This window comes from Macrotis lagotis, chromosome 1 (assembly GCF_037893015.1).
Source record: "Macrotis lagotis isolate mMagLag1 chromosome 1, bilby.v1.9.chrom.fasta, whole genome shotgun sequence".
Classification (NCBI taxonomy): Eukaryota; Metazoa; Chordata; class Mammalia; order Peramelemorphia; family Peramelidae; genus Macrotis; species Macrotis lagotis.
Window position 1 is genome coordinate 590352032 of NC_133658.1, and position 26236 is coordinate 590378267.

At 38.0% G+C, this 26236-nt stretch overlaps 1 pseudogene; it reads left to right on the forward strand.

Annotated features, from left to right (window-relative positions):
- Window positions 1–373: 373 nt before the first annotated feature.
- On the forward strand, window positions 374–1904 carry LOC141521646 (putative monooxygenase p33MONOX pseudogene; annotated as a pseudogene).
- The last annotated feature ends 24332 nt before the right edge of the window (window positions 1905–26236 follow it).

Genomic DNA, 26236 nt, shown 5'->3' on the forward strand with positions numbered 1-26236 from the left:
GGCCAGATTTGAACTCAGGTACTCCTGACTCCAGGGTCAGTGCTCTATCCACTGTGCCACCTAGCTGCCCCAAAGACAATTTTAAAAGACCTATGATGGAAAATGCCATCCATATCCAGAGAAGGAGCTGTGTTTGCATGAAGTCCAAAGTTTATTATCTTTACTTTTTAAAGGTTGTCTTATATATTATGTCATTTTTTTCTCTTTGTTTTCTTCCATTTGGATTTGATTCTTCTCTCAAGTAATCAATATGAATCCATTGTTTAGCATGGTTATAAATGGAGAACCTATATCAGGTTGCTTTCAGTTAGGAGGGAGGGAAGACGGAAGGGAGGAAGAAAAATGTAAAATTCAAAACCTTGTAAAAAAAAAACTATCATGGCTTGCAGTGCTCCTGCTGGCTGAGTTCCGCGCAGGTCCCGGTGCCACTTGCGTCATGGCCTCACTTCACCCTATGCTTTGGGGCCTAGGGAGTGCCGGGGCCCTGGAGCCTTGTTAGTATCAGCCTCCTGTCCATGGTGCCGGAGCCCCGGGCTGTGGATGGGCTCTCCTCCATCCTTCCCCCATACCCCCCCACATAGCTATTGAGCACAGTACAGGTGGGCTTCTAGGTAAGATGACTTTGCCAATTGGAATGCACTGACGGGCATTCAGTTATGATGATGGAGGATCCCACACCGATGACTCCGATGACTCCACCTTCATCTGACAAGTGCAGTAAGGTTCCTTGGGAAAAGCCGGTCATCCCAGATCGGAAGTACCAACAGCTTTCCAAGGTTGAGGAGGGAGACAATAATTTCTCCATAACCCCCTCAGCTTCCAATGACCAAATGAACAAAGTCCCAGTGGTGAAGGCCAAGGCTACGCATGTCATCATGAATTCTCTAATTACAAAGCAGGCACAAGAGAGCATCCAGCGCTTTGAGCAACAGGCAGGGTTGAGAGACACAGGGTACACTCCCCATAAAGGCCTCACCACAGAAGAAACCAAGTACCACTGTGTGGCGAGGCAGTCCATAAATTGAAGTTTCAAAGTGGAGATATGCCAAAAGAAGATAGACTGACTGCTTCAGCCCAGTCCACTCCAAGTAGTACACCCCATTCTCCCAAGCCAAAACCCAGAGGTTGGTTTTCTCATGGATCTTCTACTTCCTTACCTGGCCTAGACATTAGTAGCATGGATGCTGGGAATGGAGACAAAGACAAACCCTCATCTGAAAAATGGAGCCTTTTTGTATCAAGAACCCTTCAGAAATCTGACTCAGGTTTCAGTGTCCAGTCCTTCAGAGGTAATCAGAAGCCATCACCAATGGAACTTATTAGAGTTCAGGCTACTAAAATTGCAGATGACCAGCAGACTTCAAGCCACCTAAAATGGATCTTCCCGGGATGGAAGGAAAGAAACAATCTCCCTGGACCCATAACTTCAAACCAAGGGACATGAATGTGTTGACACCTACAGGGGTCTAAATCTCCCTTTTCATATGAGCAATGTTGTTTTCCCTGGTGATCCTCTGTTATGTAGAGAGAGTATCTTACACTTTTCTTTCTTTCCATCCACCTTGCACTTGACATAGGAAAGATGTCATCCATTTACATTTCTAATGAGGATGATATTTCTGGGGAGTTGGTGATTGTTTCTTTAAATTTGTAACAATGTTTAAATCTTTCTAATGCAGGAAGATGTATTCTGTAATGTCCCAAAGTTGGTTTAAATAACTTCTCAGAGTACAGTTGACTACAGCCAATTACTGAACTATAGAACTAAATTAATTGTAGGGGGCAAGGGAAATAAAACCTAGTAGACTTTGTTCTGCATATTTATCCAAGATAAAATTTGTTGGGTTTTTTTTGAGTTGCTGTAGGTTAACAGTTTCTTTTCTTTTTTTTTTTTTTTTGCAAGGCAATGGGGTTAAGTGGCTTGCCCAAGGCCACATGTCTAGGTAATTATTAAGTGTCTGAGGTCGGATTTGAACTCAGGTACTCCTGACTCCAGAGCCGGTGCTCTATTCACTGCGCCACCTAGCTGCCCCGGTTAACAGTTTCTTAAAGAACATTGCTACTCTAGAATCAAGACACTGGTTCAGTATCCCTGTGTCCTGCTTCCTTTCTGACCAGAAGAGAGAGGCAGTAGCCTAACAGGGAATGTTGGTTGGAAGTAGAGACTGCTATTGCTCTGGGAACTTAAATTATGTAAAAGATATTTATAAGATATTAGTCCTTTGGTCATGGGTTTGAAGCAGAAAGCCAATGGACTTTTCTCTTTTGGAAAGACTGAAAAAACTTAAATGCTAAGGATTTAGCCTTGTCACTGCATGGTGAAATCATTGCTGCCTCTAGTAGATGAATAAATGGTCTCTGTTCATTTTAGCAATTGGTAGCACACTAAGCTCATAGAGACTAATACCTGGTTCTGATAAATTCTTTTTTTTTTTAGGTTTTTGCAAGGCAAATGGGGTTAAGTGGCTTGCCCAAGGCCACATAGCTAGGTAATTATTAAGTGTATGAGACCGGATTTGAACCCAGGTACTCCTGACTCCAAGGCTGGTGCTTTATCCACTATACCACCTAGCCTCCCCCTGATAAATTCTTTTTGTTTTGTTTTGTTTTGTTTTGTTTTTTAGGTTTTTGCAAGGCAAATGGGGTTAAGTGGCTTGGCCAAGGCCACACAGCTAGGTAATTATTAAGTGTCTGAGACCAGATTTGAACCCAGGTACTCCTGACTCCAAGGCTGGTGCTTTATCCACTATGCCACCCCCCCCTGGATAAATTCTTAAGAGAGATTCTGTGCAATGTTTTATGCTGTAGAGGAACAGCTGAAATAGCTTACTTAAATTAAGGAAGCTTAGTATAATCTTCAGTGATCTGAGGTAATTTATCCTATGACTTTTTCCTCCCCCAGCATCGGGCTGAATCCTTTCCAGTAGGATGAGCTACTGGAAATAAAAAGCTTTTCTCTCCTTGAACTTACACACACACACACACACACACACACACACAAACAATTGAAGCATCCACTTTATTCTCCACCTCACCAACAGATGATTGAAGTAATAATTTTATTACCCTTTTACATATCTGTACTCTCTTCTATTTATTTTCTGGTTTTGTTTCGCTGAGTGCTCCCTAACATGCTGGTTCTGAGAAAGAAATAGTACCCAAGAAAGCTTTTAGGCTTTTGTATTTCATGTATATGTACTTTCCTTTTTAATGTGCTGACCTTGATTTGAGAATAAAATTCTCTGAATTGCAAAAAAAAAAAACAACTATCATTGCATGTAGTTGAAAAAACAGATAAAATATTTTTTAAAAATAGAATTGGGGGTGCAGTGGATAGAGCACCAGTCCTGGAGTCAGGAGTACCTGAGTTCACATCTGGCCTCAGACACTTAATAATTACCTAGCTATGTGGCCTTGGGCAAGTCACTTAACCCTATTGCCTTGCAAAAAAAATAGAATTGGGCAAGTGGTTTCCAATAAAATCAAAAGACTGGAAAAATAGGAAAAAATATAAAGTATCTCATGGGAAAAACAGCCAACATTGAAAATAGATCCAGAAGAGGTAATTTAAGAATTATTGGACTACCTGAAAGCCATGATTGAAAGAAGAGCCTAGACAATATCTTTTGAGAAATTATAAGGGAAAACTGCCCTAATATCTTGGGAAAAGAAGATAAAATGGTCTTTAAAAGAATCTACAATCACCTCCTGAAAGAGATCCCAAAATAAAAACACCTAGGCATATTGCAACCAAATTCCAGAATTATCAGCTCAAAGAGAAAATACAAGTAGATAAAAAAATTGTTCAAATACCACAGAACTATAGGCAGGTTTACTCAGGACTCAGCTGTACCTACATTAAAGAATGCAGGGCCTGGAATATATTCAGGAAGGCAGAGGAGCTTGGATTAACCAAGAATCAACTATATGAAAAATTGAGCATAATTTTTCAGGAGAAAAGATGGACACTCAGCAATAGAGGGGATTGTTAAAAAAATGCAACTTCAAATACAATACTCAAGAGATATATAAAAAGGTAAACAGGAAAGGAAAAAATGTTTTTCACTAAGACTAAATGGTTTTCATTCCTTCATAGGAAGATGATACTTGTAACTCTTGAGAACTGTATTTCTATTAGAAAAATAGAAATATACTTAGACAGAGAGTGTGAGTATAAGTTATGTTGTACTGGTATTCAAAAAAAAACCCAAAGATATGAACAGAAGGACTGTACTTGGAGAAGAAGGGGGAGGGAGAAGCATGTAAATCACATTACATGAAGAAGCACAAAGAACCTTTTATAATAGAGTGAAAAAAAAGGAGGGTGAGTGTATTGATTGAATTTTTCAATGCATTTAGCTCAAAAAGGGAATAACATACATTCCCAATTGGATTTAGAAATATATCTTCCCCTACAGGGAATTAGGAGGGAAAAGAGGATAGAAAAGGAAAGGAGGAACTAGATAGAAGGGAGGGTAGATTGAGGGAGGTGGTGGTCAAAAGTAACAGTTATCAAATATATATTGAGACGGTTTCTACCAATATTGCTGCATCAGAAGTTTTCTATTTCTATTAGTTCAAAAAAGACATTTAACAAATAAATTGTAGGAACAATACTAAAATTATGAAAAATTAAGGAATTTATCATGAAACAGTAAAAAATGAGCAAGCAAATAAAAGTCCCCTGGCACAAAGATGAAAATTGTATGGGATATGGGGAGGGGTGGCTAGGTGGCACAGTGGATAGAGCACCGGCCCTGGAGTCAGGATTATCTGAGTTCAAATCCATCCTCAGACAATAATTGCCTAGCTGTGTGACCTTTGGCAAGTCACTTAACCCCACTGCCTTAAATAAAAAGTTAAAAGAAAAAAAGAAATAGTATAGGATAAAAGAGCACAGTAAGAACTATCCAGGAAAAAAAGTCATGATGAAAAATCTCCAAGGAAGAATTGATGACTTTAAACAGAAGTTATAAAACCTAAGGAAGGTAATGGGCACTTGGAAAAAAAAGAATCGAAGAAAGAAAAGACAAAATTTCAATAATATTATTATTAATTATATTATTAATTATATTATATTATATTATTTATATTATTATATATTATATTATTATATATATTAATTATATTATTAATTATATTATTAATAATATTAGCTAACTTGGGAGCACACATAAGATCTTAGTAACAAAATATAATTGACCTGAAATACAGGGCTTGAGAAGAGTCCATGTAAGAATCACTGAACTTTCTTTTATTTTTTTTTATTTTTTAGGTTTTTGCAGGGCAAATGGGGTTAAGTGGCTTGCCCGAGGTCACACATCTAGGTAATTACTAAGCATCTGAGACTGGATTTGAACCCAGGTACTCCTGACTCCAGGGCTGGTGCTTTATCCACTGCGTCATCTAGCCTTCCAAGAATCACTGAACTTTCTAGAAAAACAATAGGAAACAAAAATTATGAATATAATCCTTTAGGAAATCAGAAAATTACCCAGAAATATTAGAACTAGAGGGTAAAGTGATAAATAGTTTACATAATCAATCAATAAACATTATTAAGCACCTACTCTGTACCAAATGGAACTGTGCTAAGTGCTAGAGATACAAAAAGAAACAAGACAGTCTCTGCCTTCAAGGAGTTTACAATCTAATGGGAGTCAATTTACACATTTTACATGTATATACAAAGCAAGTTGTATACAGGATAAAGAAATAATTAATAATGAAAAAGTCCATGAAGAGGAGATGGAGAAAGATTCTAGTAAAAAATAGGATTTTAGTTGGGATTTAAAGTCAGAGAGGTCAGTAATTAAATGGCAGAGGGAAAATATTCCAGGTTTAGAGGACAGCCAGAGAAAATTTCCAGAGCCAAGAGATGAAATGTCTTGTCTGTGAAATAACCAAAAGTCTAATGTTCCTGGATTGAAGAACATATATCAGGGAATAAGGTACAAGAAGATTGGAAAGGTGTGGGGGGGGGGTAGGTTATGAAGGGCTTTTATATTTAATCCTGGAGGCAAAGCAACTGGTGTTTATGAAGAAGAATTTTATGACTGAGTGGAAGAGGGATTAAAGTGGCAGGACAGTTGAAATTAGATAGACCCACCAATGGGTTATTGTAATAATCCAGGTGTGAGATTATTCAGGCTTAAACTGAAGTGATGGCAATATCAGAGAAGAGAAGTATAAGAAGGGAAATTGACAGTTCTTAACAGATGGAATATGGAGTTTTGGGGGGAGAATTAAGGTTAGGTTGTGAGCCTCAGAGACTGGGACTGCCTTCTAAAGCAATAGAGAAGGTAGGAGAAAGAGGGTTTGGGGACAAGATAATGAGTTCTGTTTTTGATATAGTGAGGTTAAGGTATTTGACATTAAGTTCAAGATGTCTGAAAGGCAGTTGGAGATGTGAGATTAGAAGTCAGCATAGAGTCTGGAGCAAGATAGATTTGAGAATCATCAGCATGGGTTTGGTAATTAAATGTATGAGAGCTGACAGCTATCCTTTATGTATCATGATTTCCCCATTAAGATTTTGTATATCCACAGGTTAGTATGAGAAATTAAATGAGAATTTTCGGGGAGTTTTGTAGAAGCTAAAGATGACACATGAAGACCAGAGGATGATCCAGAAAAAGTTTAGAAATTCAAGAATACATAAAATATAGGTACAGTATTATATGATAAAATCTGTGACCAAATACTTAATCTAAACTTTACAATAAGGTAAATACCCCCAAAAAGAAAAAAAAATCAGATGATACAAAAGGAGGGCCAAAAAATTTTATACAGATTTTCCAGATGTTGGTGTACTATAACCCTAAGGCCTAATGATGTGAAAGCAATAGCTGTAGTAAAGAGGGAGAAGAAAAGAAAGTCCAAGGAAGGACCTGAAAGACACCTACAGTTAGAAGGCATGATCTAGAAGAGGATCCAGCAAAGAAGATAGATAAGGAACAGTTAGTCAGTTAGGTGAGATAAGAACCAGGAGAGATTGGTGTCCGAAAAACTTAAAGATTATAAAGTATCAAATAGAAGAGAGTGATCAACACAGTCAAAGGAAATAGAGAGGTCAAGAAGAATATTAGTAACTTTGGAGAGAGCAGTTTTGGTGGAATGGTAAATTTGGTAGTCAAACCAGAAGGGGTTAAGAGTAAAATGAGAAGAGAATAAATGGAGGCACCTTTTGTAGATGGCCCTTTTCAAGGAATTTAATTTTTAAGGACCAAAGAGAAATGGAATGATAGTGAGAATAGAAGGATCAATTCAAGTGCTGGTTTTTTTTCAGAATAAGGGAGACATGAGAATATTTGTAAAGAGTAGGAAGGGAATAGTAGTCAGCATGAAGTGATTGAAAATAAGTAAAAGTGGGGATGGTAGATGGGGCAATCTATTAGATAAGATGGGAGATGGAATGAATAATTAGAGGTGTTAGCTTTGGTAAAGCGTAAGGTCACTTCATATGTGAGATAGGGTTGAAGAAGAAGAAGACTGAGGAGATCGGAGAGAGAAGTGGCATAGCTACTAATAGAGAAGAATCCCAGATTTAACTCACACAGAAATGTGATTTCCTAATTTCAGAGATTACAGGTCAAAAAAAGGAAATATTGTGAGAGGACAAAAATAGATCACATATCAAGGAACTTCATGTAGAATGATGCAGTAATACTTGTCTTCAACAAAGAAGGGGAGGAGGAATATAATACAATTTATCAAAAAAGCAAAGCAAAATTACTCATGTTCCAAGCATAACATTCTATAAAGTTGATAATAATCCAAACAGGAAAGAAAGAGAATTTTTTAAAGAATTAATGGGGGGGGGCAGGGGGGCAGGGCGGAGCCAAGATGGCGACATGAAGGGATCAAGTCTTAGGAGCTCTCTGATAAAAACTCATAAACTAAGGGCTCTAACTAAACTTTCGAGAGACAGAACCCACAGAGGGATCCAGTGAGGCAGTTCTCTTAAGGTAACCTGGAAAAGAGCAGAAAGGCTCTGCTCCCCAGGGTCAGAGGGGTGGCCCACCTGAGGGGTGGCCCGCCAGAGCGAAAGAACTTCAGCCTCCTGGAGGCAGCCCCAGGGCGCTGGGAGCCACGGCTCACAGCAGCGGGGGAGTCTCCTGATCTGCACCCCAGGGAGCACTGGGCACAAAGTGGGGGAACAGTGGGAGACCTTTGCCAGAGGGAGCACTTGGAGCCCAGCCCTCAGGGCACACAGCCAGCAGCTTGGTCTTAGCCCAGATCTGGAAACAGAAGCAGGCGGAGCCAGTAAGCAGGAGCCCCCAGGGCATGAGCCCATTGAGCTGAGGAAGGGGAGTGAAGAGAGAGAGACTGCCGAGCTCTGTCCTCTGCCCCTGGAACAGGACTCTGGGGCTCTGACCACATTCAGATCCTGATTGCAGTCTAGGCCCCCCCACAGAACAGCAGGCCCCCCCCCCCACCTCAGCCCTGTGGCAGAGGGGTGTGCTTGTGGTCATTCACAGACCAGGAGGGAGGACAGAGTCTCACACACTGAGAACCTTCTGAGAGTGTCCCAAAAGCTCAGGAAGCACCCCCAAAACAGGCCCAGGCTGGGAAAATGAGCAAGCAGAGAAACAAAAGGAAGAATATTGAGAAATATTTTGCAAATGAGCCCAAGAAGGATCAAAATACTCAGTCTGAAGATGAGGAAGCACAAGCTCCTGCATCTAAAGACTCCAAGAAAAACAGAAATTGGGCTCAGGCTATGACAGAGCTCAAAAAAGACTTTGAAAATCAAATGAGGGAGTTGGAAGAAAAACTGGGAAAAGAAAGGAGAGAGATGCAGGAAAAACATAAAAATGAAGTCAGCAGCTTAGTCAAGGAAATTCAAAAAAATGCTGAAGAAAATAGCATGCTAAAAAACAGCTTAGGTCAAATGGATAAAACAGTTCAAAAAGTTATTGAGGAGAAGAATGCTTTAAAAAGCAAAATTGGCCAGATGGAAAAAGAGATAAGAAAACTCTCTGAGGAGAACAAATCCTTCAGACAAAGAATAGAATTCAGGGAGATTGATGAAATTACCAGAAATCAGGAATCAATACTTCAAAACCAAAAAAATGAAAAATTAGAAGAAAATGTGAAATATCTCATTGAAAAAACAACTGATATGGACAACAGACTTAGGAAAGATAATTTAAAAATTATTGGAATACCTGAAAGTCATGATCAGGAAAAGAGCCTTGACATCATTTTCAAAGAATTACTACAGGAAAATTGCCCTGATAGTCTAGAAGCAGAGGGCAAAATAGAAATGGAGAGAATCCACCGATCCCCCCAAGAAAGAGATCCCAAAAAACCAACCCCCAGGAATATTATAGCCAAGTTCCAGAACTCCCAAGTCAAAGAGAAAATATTACAAACAGCCAGAAGGACACAGTTCAAATATTGTGGAGCTGCAGTCAGGATCACACAGGACTTAGCAGCAACTACATTGGAAGCTCGTAGGGCTTGGAATACAATATACCGGAAGGCAAAAGAGCTTAGAATGCAGCCAAGAATGAACTACCCAGCAAGGCTGAATGTCCTCTTCCAGGGAAAAAAGATGGACTTTCAATAAACCAGGGGAATTTCAAATGTTCCTTTTGGAATGGCCAGAGCTGAACAGAAGGTTTGATCTTCAGATACAGGACTCAGGTGAAGCATGGAGATTGGAGGAGAGCGGGGGAAATATGAGGGACTTAATGAGGATGAACTGCATGTATAGAAAAATGATACTGATAATATTCATATGAACCATCTCAGTTAATAGAGCAGGTAGAGGGAGCTTTTATAGTTGAAGCACAGGAGAAAGCTGAATTCAAAGATAAAATATGGTGTAAAAATGGAGTCAATAGAAAAAAAGGGAAATGGAATGGGAGAAAGAAAAAGGAGAGGGGGAATAGTCCAAGATATTTCACATAAGATTTTTTTTTTATTACAATGAGCTATTGCAATGATATGGAAGGGAGGAGGCAAGGGGGAATGAGGGAACCTTTGCTCTCATCAGAGATGGCTAGGAGAGGAAACAGCAAATATACTCAATGGGGTATAGGCATCTGGAGTAAGAAGAAGGGGGGAGTAGGGGGAAGGGGTGGGGATGTGAATAAAGGAGGAGAGGATGGACCATGGGAGGAGAGTGGTCAGATATAACACATTTTCTTTTTTACTTCTTGCAAGGGGCTGGGATTGAATGGCCTGCTCAGGACCATAGGGCCAGGTGGATTCTGGGCCTAAGGGGTGATATGGGGGCTCAGGGCTTCTTGGCCCCAGGACCAGGGATCTGTCTGCTCCGCCACTCAGCGACCCTACAGCAGAGTCAGAGTGAAAGGAGAGAGAAAATATAGTACATGGTAGTGGAGAAATCAGAAAGGAGGGATTTGTGATCAGCAATGGCAACGTTGGAAAAATATGGAAGTAACTTTTGTGATGGACTTATCATAAAGAATGTGATCCACCTATGACAGAGTTGTTGGTGTTGGAACAAAGACTGAAGCACATTTTTTGTTATTATTATTTGGGGGAGGGTACAGGGCAAGTGGGGCTGGGTGGCCTGCCTGGGGCCACATAGCAGGGTGATCTTTGGGTGTCTGGGACCAGATTTGGACCCGGGTGCTCCTGGCTCAAGGGCCAATGCTCTGTCTGCCACCCAGCCACCCCTACTATTATTACTATTTTATTTTATTTTGGGTCTTTTTTTTTCTTCTTTTTGGGTTTTGCAGGGTAGTGGGGATCAGGTGGCTTGCATGTCACATGGCTGGGTGATTATTGGGTTTACGAGGCTGGGTATGGACTCGAATGCTTGTGGCTCCAGGCTGGTGCTTTGTCCATTGCGCCACCTGGCCATACCTACAATTATTACTATTATTATTTTTTTAATTTTTTTTCTCTCCGCTTTACTTTTTTCGCCCAAGCAAGTCTATCTATATTCATGGGGGGAGGGGTATTTTGTTTACTTGTAAACAAGAATATTTTATTAATGTAAAAAAATATTTGTACAAAATGAGAATAAAAAATAAATTAAAAAAAGAATTAATGACCCTCTAAAGCATTTTTTAAAAAATCTAAGGTTGAACAATCATAGAAATGGAAATTATTCCACAAAAGAAACTTAAGAAAGGTAAAAGGTTCTATGTAGTTCTGAAGAACTAAGTAATGTTCTAGTGCTTACAGAAGACAAGATTATTTTCCTTGGATGTTCCACTTAGCCTTTGAAAATATAAGTTTATTTCTACCCTGAAAATGACACAGACATCAGAATAAAAATATAATTAATAGTTTGCTATTATGCCCTGTGACATTTATTCTGCTGGTTTGCAAATCAGTCCCTTTGAAACTTAGTCCAAATACCATCACAGTACCTACTGTTTCTCATAAGTTTAAAGCTGAAAACTTAATGACCAAACACGCAGTAGACAACTAGTTCAGAACTGAATCAACAGCAATTCATACTTCTCTAATACTATATAGTTTACAAAAGACATACATCATTTCATTTGAGTTTCACAATTGGATAAAATCAATAAGAGAAATACATATGAATGGGATAAAGTCTGAGATTTCTTCAGTAGAATATTATAGATTAGAAATAATTGAGCTGTGTTATGTCTTTTCTACCCCCATCCCCTGACAAGCAACTTAATGTTACCTTGACCGAAATGTAAAGAGTAAACTAACTCTGTCTTATCTGAATTGAAGTCCAGATGTTTCTACATTCCTTCCTTGTCCTGGAGGGGGAGAACCTGTTTGAATTATATGCTTTTTCTTTAGAGTAATTTAGCATCTAGATTGTGAAGACCACATTCTTCACTAATGAGAATGGGTCAGTTGGGTGGGTGGGTGGGGAATCAGTTTAGGATAAATAAATTGTGGATTCCTTGTTCCATGCCTCCCTCACAGTGGGGTCCGATTCTCAAGAACTGAATAAACTTTCTCTTCATACCCTGAGAAATCTCCGAATTTTATTTAAGTGGGTAAACTCATCCTATGCAGATATGGAACATTTGTGAGCCACTGATAACTTTAAAGTATCAATCAATGAATAACCAATAAGTGTTTCCTATGCACCAAGAACTGTGTTAGATATAGGGAATATAAATATAAAAATGATATAGTCCTTGCCCTCAAGGACCTTACAGTCTACTAGAGGGATAGAACAAACTGAGCTAGGTAATATAGGATATATACATTTTATACCTTTTCAGAATCTGGCCCTATATCAGGGTAAGAAAGAAGGTAGAGATAAGTTTCCCAGGATTCCACTGGCTTTGAAATAATTTAACACATTTTATTTTTATTTTATTTCTATTTTATTCCTTTGGAGCAGCTAGGTAATATATCTATCTATCTATCTATATATCGATATAGATATATAGATGATATAGAGATACAGATATAGATATAGATATAGATATAGATATAGATATAGATATAGATATAGATATAGATATAGATATAGTGGATATAGTGCTGGACCTGGAATCAGGAAGAATTATCTTCATTAAATCAAATCTGAAAATCTGACCTTAGATACTTCCTAGCTATGTGACCCTGACAAGTCACTTAAACTTGTTTATCTCAGCTGCCTCATCTGTAAAAACAGCTAGACAAAGAAATAGCAAACCATTCCAAGATCTTTGTCAAGAAAACCCCAAATGGGGTCATGAAAAGTCAGACACAACTGAACAACATTTTATTTATTCTAAACTTAAAAACCAAACAAAAGTAGCATTTCCATATACCGAGGACAAGAGAAAAAAAGATAGTACATGAAAATAAACATCTCTATTATGTACAGTTTTCTTTTCTTTTAAAAATGTAATTCAGCATATTACTTTCAAGGCTGTCCTGGTTGTCTGGGATTCCTTTGGGACTTCCTTTAGTTCTATTCATTTTTAAAAAATATTTCAATATTTTTCTTTCTCTTTTTTTGGGGGGGTGGAGAGGAATTCTATCCCAGTCCCCCAGTTCTTTTCCTCTTCCTCCCACCATTGAGATAAAGAAGTATTTGTAACAAATCCTTGTAACAAATATGTATAGTTAAAAAAAAACAAATTCCCACATTGGCCATCATTACTGATAGTAACTGGTTTATCATTTGTCTTCTGGGATTGTGGTTAGACCTTAAACTGATTAAAGTTCTCTGCTCACTTTGTATCAGCATCATCATTGTTTTATAATCAAACTGGAACTTTTTCCTAAAGACTTGCAAAGAAAATGATACATTGTAAGTAGAATCCTTGGCTACTCTTTCATTGTAAAACAATACCCTCCCTGGACAATGACTTGACAGGATTTGCGCAGATACCTCTTGGGGAATAAATGAAATATAATAGAGAAAAATAAACTGTGACAATGTAGTTTGTTACATAATTTTCCCGAAATTTAGGAAATTTCCACTACCAAGTGGTGGAAAAAAACCCCCATCGAATTTAGAGTAAAGGGGCATGGATTTGAATCTTATTTATGCCACTTAATTGCTGACTGACCTAAATTGCTAAGTTTCTAAGTCTGTTTTCTTATTTATAATATAGAGATAGTAAGGTCATCCACTTTACCTTACTATTATAAATTTCATAAAGTTTGGGACTATCTTATCTAAACTTTGCCTCTCCTGTGGCACTTAGCATGTGTAGACACAATGGGTTCTAGCTCAGTATTAGAAGCTCCTATCGGGGCAGCTAGGTGGTGCAGTGGATAAAGCACCAGCCTTGGAGTCAGGAGTACCTGGGTTCAAATCCGGTCTCAGACACTTACTAATTACCTAGCTGTGTGACCTTGGGCAAGCCACTTAACCCCGTTTGCCTTGCAAAGAACAAAAACAAATGGGGTCATGAAAAGTCAGACACAATTTTGCCTTGCAAAGAACAAAAACAACAACAAAAAAAGAAGCTCCTATCTACATTACAATCAGGGCAAACTATAGCTTCTTCAACAATGCCTACTTTTTGTTATTCCTATGTTCTGGGCTTATGATTCATGGTTCTGACTCCATGCACTGAAAATGCATCCTACTTAGATACAGCTGTTATAATTTTCTTAGTCCTCTGATCATAATCTAGTAAAGCAATTTGATTGACAGAAAACATGGAAATATGAACTATTTTGAAAGATACCAAACCCTAATCAACATTTTCACAATAACCATATCTAATGATCCCCAAAGCAAGATTCAATCTTTCTTCTTTCTGGCTACCCCTGACCTATGGGGAAAAAAATCTGAAGGATTTTTTAAAAAGAAATTCAATAAGACATTAAAATACAATAAACAGAGTAGACTGAAGGTCAGAAGGGGACACTGACAAATAGAACATTTTTGTTGATGCCATATTGAATTTAAAAAACTAAATTGTTGTAATCCTCTATTCTTATTTGAATGTTGAAATGTTTGCATTTATTAAGTTCATGGTGTAGCCAATATAAGCTCAGGAGATCTTGACACATCTCCCATTCTCATAGATGCATCTCAAGTCCTAGAAAAAGATTCTATATCCCCATCACAGCTCTAGAAGAATCCCCCAGAAGAATCAGAATGTGATTCTCTAATGACATCAGCATTCATCCTCAACTCCTGATTATTAGTTGAGAATCATTTTAGTCAATTAGCCTTAAGAAACCTTTACATATTTACTAAGTTGGTATAATAAGCAAATCTGGTAGAAAATATCTCCATAAAAGTCTGTGTATATTCAATCCCACAAACTCATAGAGTTCAGAGAAAAATCAACCCAAACTTAGGGAGCAAATGTGGCAAAGGGGTAGATTAGAGCTCTTGGTTTCATTTCTGAGCTCCTTGTGGAGCTATGAATCTCTATGCCCAATCTGCCCTTGGCTCCCAATGCAGACCCTGCCATCAGCTGATCTGGAGATATCATTAGAATACCAATAGGAAGATGGGAAATCCAAAATATTCCAGATCCTTCAAAGTTCATAAGGTCTTTCTTTGGGCAAGGTTAAACCTAAAATATTTGCTTTCTCCCAATGCCCATGTTTCCTCAAGATTTTTATTGGAATGTCAGACTTGCTCTAGTTCTAAGTTTAGTTTAATTATAGATGATTCCTAAAGTGTGACCAAGTTTCTGTACAATGTCACTTTCAGTTAAAAGCACTTAATTCTAAAGCAGGGGTAATTATTTTCTCTCTGTGTGTTATGGGTCCTTGTGGAAGTCCAACAAAGAATTCCTTAAAAATGTTTTAAAATAAAGTAATTTAATTGGAAGTAAATAAAAACAATGATGCAACTTTTCTTCCCATCTAGGTTCACTTCCCATCTAGACTCACTAAAATCTAGTCATGGACTACTTGGTCTAAAGCCTACAATTGAAACAGATTGTTTGTTTTTATATTTACTTTAAGAAGGGTGGTATGACCTGAACAAATCAGTCAGCCTCACCTTGACAATAATAAAAAATAATAATAAAGTAAATCTAGGAAGTTCATCGATTTATAACAAATCTATTACATACTCAAAATGAATGGGAATTATCTCAATCACTAGCAAGGGAAACTAGCAGCTGCCAACTGGGTTGTGCTAGGCCAGATAATTTCTGGAACTCTGGGCATAACTTTACCAATGAATTTGCAGGAGAGGATCTCAGAAACCCTGAGTTGCTTTCATTTTGCACTGTCTTCCCTGATTTCATTTCTAAAGCACAGTAGGAGGAGGGGAAATGGCTCAAAGAACACTTGAGAACCAAGAGGCATCTGGTGATTGCCAGATGGCTAAGACATTTAAAAAAAAAAGCTGTGGCACAGTATAAAGAAGCAAAGAACCTGAGACATTTTCTCAGCCTTAACCCAGATTTGAGCACACCTGTTAAGCAGATTGATTTATTATAATCAAGGTCTTTCATGTGGAAGAGGGATCAGAACTAGGTCCAGTAGCTAGAAACTATAGAAAAATATTTTTAAAAAAGTTTTATTGATGCCTATTTTTATACTACATTAACAACTTGATATATTTCCACTCCCCATCCCCCTTGTAGCAAAGAAAGTTAGCAAAGTGGCAAAGCAAAGTTAAAGAGGGGCCCCACGTCTCACATTAAATACAATATTCCAAACCTGTAGTCTTTCATCTTTCCATAGAGGAAAAAATATTTTATCATCTCTTTAGGGGACAGAGATTGTCTCATCATAAAGAACTCCCCAATTCACTGCTGTCCAACAATGAAATGAGTAGTTCACGAGGAAATGAGTTTCCTATCACAAAATGATTTTAAATCTACATTCAGGTGTCCTAAAGAAACTAAGGAAGAGGTTCATGCCCTAGGTAGGGGTTGGTTTAGATGATTTCTGAAGTCCCTTCTAACTCTGAAATGTTTCCCTAGGATTCCAAACCCAGAATCCCCACTTCACAAAATCCCTATAACAAAATATTCTCACTTGTTGATGGCCTATCCCCTGGTGGAATATGTGAAATCTCTTCCCAACTCCGTACTTTCCAGTTTTTATTTCCATTCAAATAAAGAGAATATAGACTGGCCTGCTAAGTACAAACCAATAGAATAAAAGATTTGTAACTGGACAGATCATTTTAGAGATTATTTAATTTAGCTTCTAATTTTCTAGATGTGGAAACTGGGTTAAATGACTCAAATAACTTCACATAAGTAGATATTCAAAGCCAGGATCTTTAATTCCAAACCCAGGACTCTTTTCTTCTACATTTAGAGGCAGTTATATGACACAGTGGATCAGGTGATGGATCTGGAGTCAGGGTGACTTGAGTTCAAATATGGTTTCACAAATTTACTAGCTGTGTGATGTTAGGCAAGTCACTTAACTTTTGTCTGCCTTGGTATCATCATTTGTAAAATAACTATAATACTATCACTTATAATCCAAGATTGTTGGTGAGGATAAAATGAGATGGTATCTATAAAGTGTTTGGTAAACTTTAAAATGATATATGAATGCTAGCTATTATTATTATAGAAATGACTACCAATAAGTTCCTAGTCCCCTCTCCTTCCTTCTGAAGGTAAACTTGGGATCCTCTGAATGGCAAAATGCTCACTTGAATACCTAACGCATCCAATAAATGTTTGATGAAAGAATATAACAAAAACAATTTTAAGGTATGCATATACTCTGCATTAAGTAATAGATCAATGCAGATTTCAAGTTTTCTGAAAAAAATCTCAGACAGATTTCTTAACACTTTCAATGGTCAGCCTTTATGAACTCAATGCGTCCTAATTCTGAAATTAAGACCTTCAGTAAGGGTTCTGACCTGTTTCTAGATACCTCAGATTTTAATCCCCTGGTTTTGAAGCTGTATTTTGGTACATTGTGGTTCAAAACCTACAAATTACTCTTTTCTCTGATGAGTAAAGAGGAAACTTTTCCCCCAAGGTTTTATTCAAACAAATTTCATTCCTATTCACATTTATTTTGTTTTTCATGGTGGATATCATTCACACACACACACACACACACACACACACACACACACACACATACCTTTTTAATTTCCAAATACAAAATATCTGCCAAAGAAGCCAAAGCCAATATTTGTCTGATTTTAGGTACTTCTAAATTAATGTATATTCATATCCTTCTTATTCAGTGCTTGATACCAAGCCTGGGGTTGCATACCCATGCCTCAGAGAGTTCTCTAGATGACTGACAAGTGGCAAGGTCCTACAAACAAAATCAGTATCTTTAAAGCTCCATGTGGGAAATGATGGGTTGAGAGCAAATGAAGGAGAAAAAGAGAGTCCAGATGCTGCTTCAGAATTGGCTTGGAGCCTGCTGAAGCATTCTATAGAGTTTCTCTTTTAAAGAAGTCTTAAGTTACATACCCTAGGATAATAAGGAAGCTTTTTACCATAGGTAGGGTTTTAGGTTGCAGTTAGAGCAAGAGTATCATTAAAAAGTTTGATAATTGGATCTTCAGAATCCAATGAGGGGGAGGACATATCTTTTGGGCATAGGATAATTCCTGGGAACTTACCAAATGCTCAAACTCTTCATTATTTGGAATCTTCACGAATTTTTTTCAAGACTGGTATCAAGTCTATGATCAAACACTCACTATGAGTTTCCTCCAAGTCTCCTAGGTTCTCTTAACTAGTGATTTCATTAGTTTCTATGGATTCAATTATGTGATGAATTTACTAATAATTTGAATGTCTCAGACCCCTTCCCCAAACAGATTCTGGCTTGGGAGTCAGAGATTCCCAATGTAACCTGATCTGATTAATCAATCCTTATCAATGGTTACATTCCGTATCTGTATATTTTAAGTGAAGTAAATCAAAATCTGTAGAACTCTGATCCTGTATTCTATATACAAAGTAACAGTCCCCTAGACTTGAGAAGAATTCTTCCTCAAGAACTGTTAGTTGTCCTACACTTGTTGGCTTGTTTTGGGAAACTGCTCAAGCCTTAGAAATGATTGCATTGTGATCCATTTTCCCCCTCTTCCCACTTGCTATTTATGTATATAATCTGTGAATCAAAATGACTGGAGATGACCTTGGTTGCAAAGCAGTCAGAGTTAAGTGGCTTGCCCATTTGCCAAGGCTGAAGCTGGATTTGAATTTCTATTCTCCTGATGCCAAGGCCAGTGCTTTATCCACTGAGCCTCCTAACTGTCCCTTTATGCAATTCTGTATTGGAAGAGTCTACTTGTCTTGCTATGGTTTATGTGGGACAACTGTGCTTCTTTACCTTCATGTTGCCATCTTAACCAGAAGTCTCATTAATTTGTTTTTTTTAATTACTCATAATTCATTTTCCTTTTTGGATCATCTTTTCATTTATATTACTGTTCTTATCATATGTATAATTCCTGATGATTTCATTCTACATCAATAATTTTTTTTAATTCCCATGTTTCTTCAAATTCCTTTTCATCATAATACTGAACAATAATATTCCAGAATTTTTTCAGACATTGTCCAATTGATGGGCATTCTCCACTTTGTTTCCAGTTCTTTATGCCACAGAGTGCTACTTATATTAGGATATTTATTTTTGGAATATTGTTTCCTTGGCATATATGTCAAATATTAGTGTTAAAAAGCATAGCAGGAGGGGCAGCTAGGTGGAGTAGTGTATAGAGCACTGGCCCTGGGGTCAGGAGTACCTGAGTTCAAATTCGGCCTCAAACACTTAATAATTACCTAGCTGTGTGGCCTTGGGCAAGCCACTTAACCCCATTACCTAGTAAAAACCTAAAAAAAAAAAAGCATTGCAGGTCTTTTTCATGCATAATTCCAAATTGATATCCAAAGCAGATCAATTAATTTAGGCCAGTTCCCAGATCCACCAACCGTGTATAATGTGCTTGTTTTCCCATAGTCTCTCCAACTTAGCAGACTCTATTTTTAGTCATCCTTGCCAATTTGCAGAATATGAGGCAAAACATTGAAATCATCTGAATTTGCATTTTTTTTACTACTAGTAAACTGGAGCATGTTTTTGGATTGTTGTTTATAGGTTGCAATTCTTTTGGGTTAATGCTCTTTGTGTAATATATTTGGGGTTTTTTAAAATTTTTTTAGGTTTTTGCAAGGCAAATGGGGTTAAGTGGCTTGCCCAAGGCCACACAGCTAGGTAATTATTAAGTGTCTGAGACCAGATTTGAACCCAGGTACTCCTGACTCCAAGGTCGGTGCTTTATCCAATATGCCACCTAGCCGCCCCTGTGCAATATATTTGTACCAATTCTTTCCCCTTAAACCCACCCTTCTTCCAAACATCCCTAGTTCTGCCTCCACCATTATTCCAGTCCCAGTTTCATTGCCTCAATCTCATCTATGACTCCCCATTCATCATTATCCCACATACTTGATTAGTTGCAAATTCTTGCATTATCAATGTGAACCTTTCTTATATGGCCAGCTTTGTTCAGTCCTAGCCATCTCGTGATAAGACACTGTCAAAGCAATGGCCTCCTAATTGATCTCTCTACCTCATGTCTCCCACTCTGATCCATCCTTTGCACAGCTATCAAACTGAGATTTGACCATGGCATTCCCTACCCAATAAATTACAATAATTACCAATTGCTTCTAGGTTACCTATTACTTTAGCTAACTCCAATCTAATTTCTAGTTTTACTATATTGTTTCCTTTCCCAGTCTCTATGATCTAAGCAAACAGATGTGGTCCTGACACATGGTGCTCTACATACCATCTTTTACATCTTGACCCTTTTCACTTCTGCCTCATTCTTTAAGACAAGTGTTGCCTTCTACATGAAGTTTTTGCATTAATTTACTTTTATTCTATAGTTATGCTATCTTATTTGATCCTCACATCAACTCTGCAAGAAATGTGTTCATATTAACACCATAGATAAAACACACTGAAACTGAGAAAAGGAGTCTTTCATTTAATGTTACTTTCTATGAGACTTTAAATTTTTTCTTCCAGATAATTTTTCTTCCCCAAATCTAGATGTTAGGTAATATCTGATCAGTACAGTACCAAATCTATACCTTTAGGTAGTCTTTGTTATAATGGAATTGGTCCAACCAATTTCTAATTTAATCCTTTTATTTCTATAAAGAGCTTTGTAATCATATTCCTGTAATTCTTATACATGGCCTCATTTACTCAGAGTTTATTCATTTTATAGTTACTTTGGATTCTTATTTTTCTGGTTTTTATTAACACTCTCTTTTAGAAATGTTTATGGATTTGGCTACTTTTATGAAACTATTAATATATTTTTCTTTGATTTCTATTTAGGAATACATGATTCAAATCTTGCTATGTGATGTGGGGAAATAAAAAAAGTGGAAAATATAAGAACTCCCACCTTATAGAGGTGTTGTGAAGATCAAATGAAACAACCTAGTTGAAGTGCTTTGTGAATTTTAAAGCACTATATAAATAAACATGTTATTACTATCTCATAGAACAACGAAATAATTTGTGATTATTGTGATTATATTCTTGTGACATAATTGATAGTTTTCTGGTCCACAGATTTCAGGGGTACAACCCTTCAGGTATATTGCCTATAGAAATAACTATATGTAATTCATGCATTTAAAGACTTGGGTTAAGGTTTTATGCTGCTTCTCCTCAGAACTCCTTGTCTCCTTCCTCTCTCCTCTCTTCCTCTCTGTCCACAAAGGAAAACATACTCTTCTCTGGAGGTGTACCACCCAAAAGGATATAAATTTTGATTGCTGAAATCTCAGATATCTTAAGGGTTTATGGGCTAGATTCTTTTTTAAGGGCCATGTCTTAAAATCAAATCACTCTGGCTCTCATTGAGTGGCCAACAATAGGTCCCAGGCCAAGTCTCACTTGATCATGGTTGGGCTCTGATGGTTCAGCATAAGTGTAAAAGCAATTGTTTCTGTTTTGACTCCTGATTGATTTGTTGTTGGGTTTTTCTTTTTTAACTAGCTAAAAGAGGTCATTCTTTGTCTCATTTCTTACCTATCCTTAATCACTGAATGGGTATTGCCTCAGTCAAACTGAGACCTGGGAAAGACCTCATTTTAAAAGGTCAAGGTTCCTTACAGCATCGGGGCCATCTCTAGTCATTCTGATCTGTCTTATCATTGGTTCTAGATCGCTCCAGAGGAAAGACTGATGACTTTACAGAGTCTTCCCTCTCTCAGATTTGATTTACTTCCAAGTCATGATATCATCTTCCTGATGATGACCTGATGGTCATGGTCCTTTTCCTTTTCCAGAATGAAGGAAAAAACAACAAACAAGGCAGTATATATTATATCCATTATCAGTACCTCCAATGGGGCTAGATAACTACAATTCCCTGATTTTTGTTCTTTTGGATGAGTCTTTCTCTGGGACCAACTGGACAGATTTATTCAGATTACTTAGGGCTGAAATCCAGAGAAGAAAACTGACATGGAGAGTCAACTACTCATGTAGCATTGGCATTTCACAGGGAGGAAAAGGTTTTACTGTTCCTTTTGCATTTACTTTCTCTCCATGCTACTCCTTGCACTCAAATCATTTTATTATACTTAACACATGCTTTTCCATTATCCTTTGGGTCACCATTTTTAACTTTCCTAATATCTAAGTATTGTGTGATTTGCAATCCTATGGCATCACTAGAATATTAGTGTTAAAAAATATGAGCTTTGATAACAAAGAAAAACTTGGCTAAAATCTGATTTCCAACACGCAACCCAGGCTCCTATCATCTTCCTACTGACCTAGGAGGCAGCAAGGTTGTGCAGTGGATAGAGTACTAGTCTGGTATCAGGAGAGACCTAAGTCCAGCCTCAGCATTTACTAGATGTGTAACCCTGGACAATCACTTGATCTCTGCTTTCCTCAGTTTCCTCAGTTGTAAAATAAGGAGAATGATGACATCTACCTCCCAGAGAGTGGTCATGAGGATCAAATGAGATATTTACAAAGCAAATATTGTGCCTGGTACATAGTAGGCACCTAAAAATGATTTTTTACTTATTCAATTCTGGGAGCAGCTCCTTGTCATCTGCAGTGGTTAAAGTACTAATAGATCATGTAAAGGTACTTTCCATCCATGCAAATGAATGTCACAATTTGGCAAGATGCATTTTTCATTCACTTGGTTTTTTCCATGTAGTTTGCTATGTAGATTTCTTTCAAGTGGCCAGTGTTCCAGGGCTTATTACAATCAGCACATCATGCGCTGGAGTACCTAAAGAACCTAACCACCTATCAGCAGATATCATTTTTTTATTTTGATAATTTTATTCCCCTAATTATATTTTATCACAATTTTAACATTTCAAGTAAATATTTATTAATATTAGTTAATTATTAACAGTATCTAGAAAAATATGAACTGATTGAATACAGGTTCTAATGGAGTTCATAACAAAAGATTAGTCAGAATAGGAACAAATTGTAATTATCTCTGGGAATGTGTGAAGTTTTTATTGCAATGCAATAAAAATTCCCTGAGCTTGCTAAGAAAAGTTAAATTGTCTGCTTCCAAATTCAGTCATTTTATAAATGGTCTTGAAAACTAATTTATAAAAAGAACCTAGTTAAAAAGGTATTTTATCTAAACTGAATGAGAATTTCAGGTCTCTTGAAGCTTTAAAATTGTTAACCTCTGGATATTTGACTATCTTCTCTCACTCCTTTTTTTTTCCTTTCTTTGTTTCTTTTTTTCTTTTCTATGAGCTTAATGGTTAGTAATACCTTTATTGACCCAGAACACTTGAAACTGTAGTTTTGAAACAACAAACCCTAGTTCTCCAGTTTCCTTTTCTTTTTCCCTTTCTTGCGTCAGCAGACTCTTTATTGCTTACCAACTTTTGGAAAGGCCAGGTACTTATCTCCCAAAAAGAGATCTGACTGCTTGATCTTGGACTGCCGTTCTGTAGCAAAATTCCTACACATATCAGATGCTCAACCACAAACAGGATCTTTGAGACCTAGGAGTTTGATAATATGTGCCTTATGTTTCCTATGAGCTGCTTAGGCCTATTATCATCATTACTTTTTTTTAATTTAATATTTATTTATTCTCAATTTGTACAAATAATGTTTTTTATACATTAATAAAATATTCTTGTTTAAGAGTAAACAAAATACCCCTCCCCCCAAAAAATAGACTCACTTGAGCGATAAAGTAAAGGGAGAGAAAAAAATTAAAATTAAAAAAATAATAGTAATAATTGTAGGTATGGCCAGGTGGAGCAGTAGATGGAGCACCAGTCCTGGAGCCAGGAGCACCTGAGCCCATATCTGGCCCCGTACACCCAACAATCACCCAGCTGTGTGACATGCAAGCCACCCCAACCCCATTGCCCTGAAAAAATCAAAAGAAGGGGGAAAAAAAGACCCAAAATAAAATAAAGTAGTAATAATAGTAGGGGCGGCTGGGTGGTGGACAGAGCACTGTCCCTTGAGCCAGGAGCACCTGGGTCCAAATCCGGCCTCAGACACCCAACGATCACCCTGCTATGTGGCCCCAGGCAGGCCACCCAGCCCCATTTGCCCTGCACCCCCCCCCCAAATAATAATAATAAAAATGTGACTCAGTCTGTGTTCCAACGCCACCAACTCTGTCACAGGTGGATCACATTCTTTAAGTCCATTACAAAAGTTATTTCCATATTTTTCTACCATTGCCATTGCTGATCACAACTCCCTTCTTTCGTATTTCTCCACTTTCATGTACTATATTTTCTTTCTCCTTTCACTCTGACTCTGCTGTAGGGTAGCTGAGTGGAGCAGCAGACAGATCCCTGGTCCTGGGGCCAAGAGGCCCCGAGCCCCCATACCACCCCTTAGGCCCAGCATCCACCTGGCCCTATGGTCCAGGACAGGCCATCCAATCCCAGCCCCTTGCAAGAAGTAAAAAAGAAAATGTGTTATATCTGACCACTCACCCCCGCCATGGTCCATCCTCTCCTCCTTCATTCACATGCCCACCCCTTCCTCCTGCCCCGCCTCCTTACTCCAGATGTCTATACCCCATTGAGTGTATATATATATATATATATGCTGTTTCTTCTCCTAGCCACCTCTGATGAGAGCAAAGATTCCCATTCTCCCTTGCCTTCCCCCTTCCATATCTTTACAATATCTCATTGCAATAAAGAAAAATCTTATTATATGAAATATCTTGGTCTGTTCCCCCCTCTCCTTTTTCTTTCTCCCATTACATTTCCCTTTTTTCTATTGACTCCAGTTTTACACCATATTTTATCTTCAAATTCAGCTTTCTCCTGTGCTTCATCTATAAAAGCTTCTTCTATCTGCTCTGTTAATTGAGAAGGTTCATATGAGTATTATCAGTATCATTTTTCTATACAGGAATACATGCAGTTCATCATCATTAAATCCCTTATATTTTCCCCTTCTCCTCCACTCTCTATGCTTCACCTGAGTCCTGTATTTGAAGATCAAACCTTCTGTTCAGCTCTGGCCATTCCAACAGGAACATTTGAAATTCCCCTGGTTCATTGAAAGTCCATCTTTTTCCCTGGAAGAGGACATTCAGTTTTGCTGGGTAGTTGATTCTTGGTTGCATTCCAAGCTCTTTTGCCTTCCGGTATATTATATTCCAAGCCCTATGAGCTTTTAATGTAGTTGCTGCTAAGTCCTGTGAGATACTGATTGCAGCTCCATGGTATTTGAATTGTGTCCTTCTGGCTGCTTGTAATATTTTCTCTTTGACTTGGGAGTTTTGGAACTTGGCTGTAATATTCCTGGGGGTTGGTTTTTTTGGTATCTCTTTCGTGGGGGGGGGGGAATCTGTGGATTCTCTCCATTTCTATTTTGCCCTCTGCTTCTAGAATATCAGGGCAATTGTCCTGTAGTAATTCTTTGAAAATGATGTCAAGGCTCTTTTCCTGATCATGACTTTCAGGTATTCCAATAATTTTAAAATTATCTTTCCTAAACCTATTTTCCATATCAGTTGTCTTTTTCAATGAGATGTTTCAAATTTTCTTCTAATTTTTCATTCTTTTGGTTATGAAGTATTTATTCCTGATTTCTGGTAAATTCATCAATCTTCCTAAGTTCTATTCTTTGTCTGAAGGATTTGTTTTCCTCAGAGAGCTTTCTTACCTCTTTTTCTATCTGGTCAATTCTGCTTTTTAAAGCATTCTTCTCCTTAATAACTTTTTGAACTGTTTTATCCATTTGACCTAAGCTGTTTTTTAGCATGCTATTTTCTTCAGCATTTTTTTGGATTTCCTTGACTAGGTTGCTGACTTCATTTTCATGTTTTTCCTGTATCTCTCTCATTTATTTTCCCAGTTTTTCTTCTAACTCCCTCATTTGATTTTTCAAAGTCTTTTTTTGAGCTCTGCCATAGCCTGAGCCCAATTTCTGTTTTCCTTGGAGTCTTTAGATGCAGGAGTTTGTGCTTCCTCATCTTCAGACTGAGTGTTTTGATCCTCCTTGGGCTCACAGGCAAAATATTTCTCAATGGTGGTCCTCTTGTTTCTCTGCTTGCTCATTTTCCCAGCCTAAGCCTGTTTTGGGGGTGCTTCCTGAGCTTTTGGGACACTCCCACAAGGATCTCAGTGTGTGAGGCTCTGTCCTCCCTCCTGGTCTGTGAATGGGGCTGAGGTGGGAGGGGGGTCCTGCTGTTCTATGGGGGGTCCTAGACTGCGATCAGGATCTGAATGTGTTCAGAACCCCAGAGTCCTGTTCCAGGGGCAGAGGACAGAGCTCGGCAGTCTCTCTCTCTCTCTCTCTCTCTCTCTCTCTCTCTCTTCACTCCCCTCCTTAGGTTCAATGGGCTCGTGCCCTGGAGGCTTCTGATTACCGACTTCACCTGCTTCTG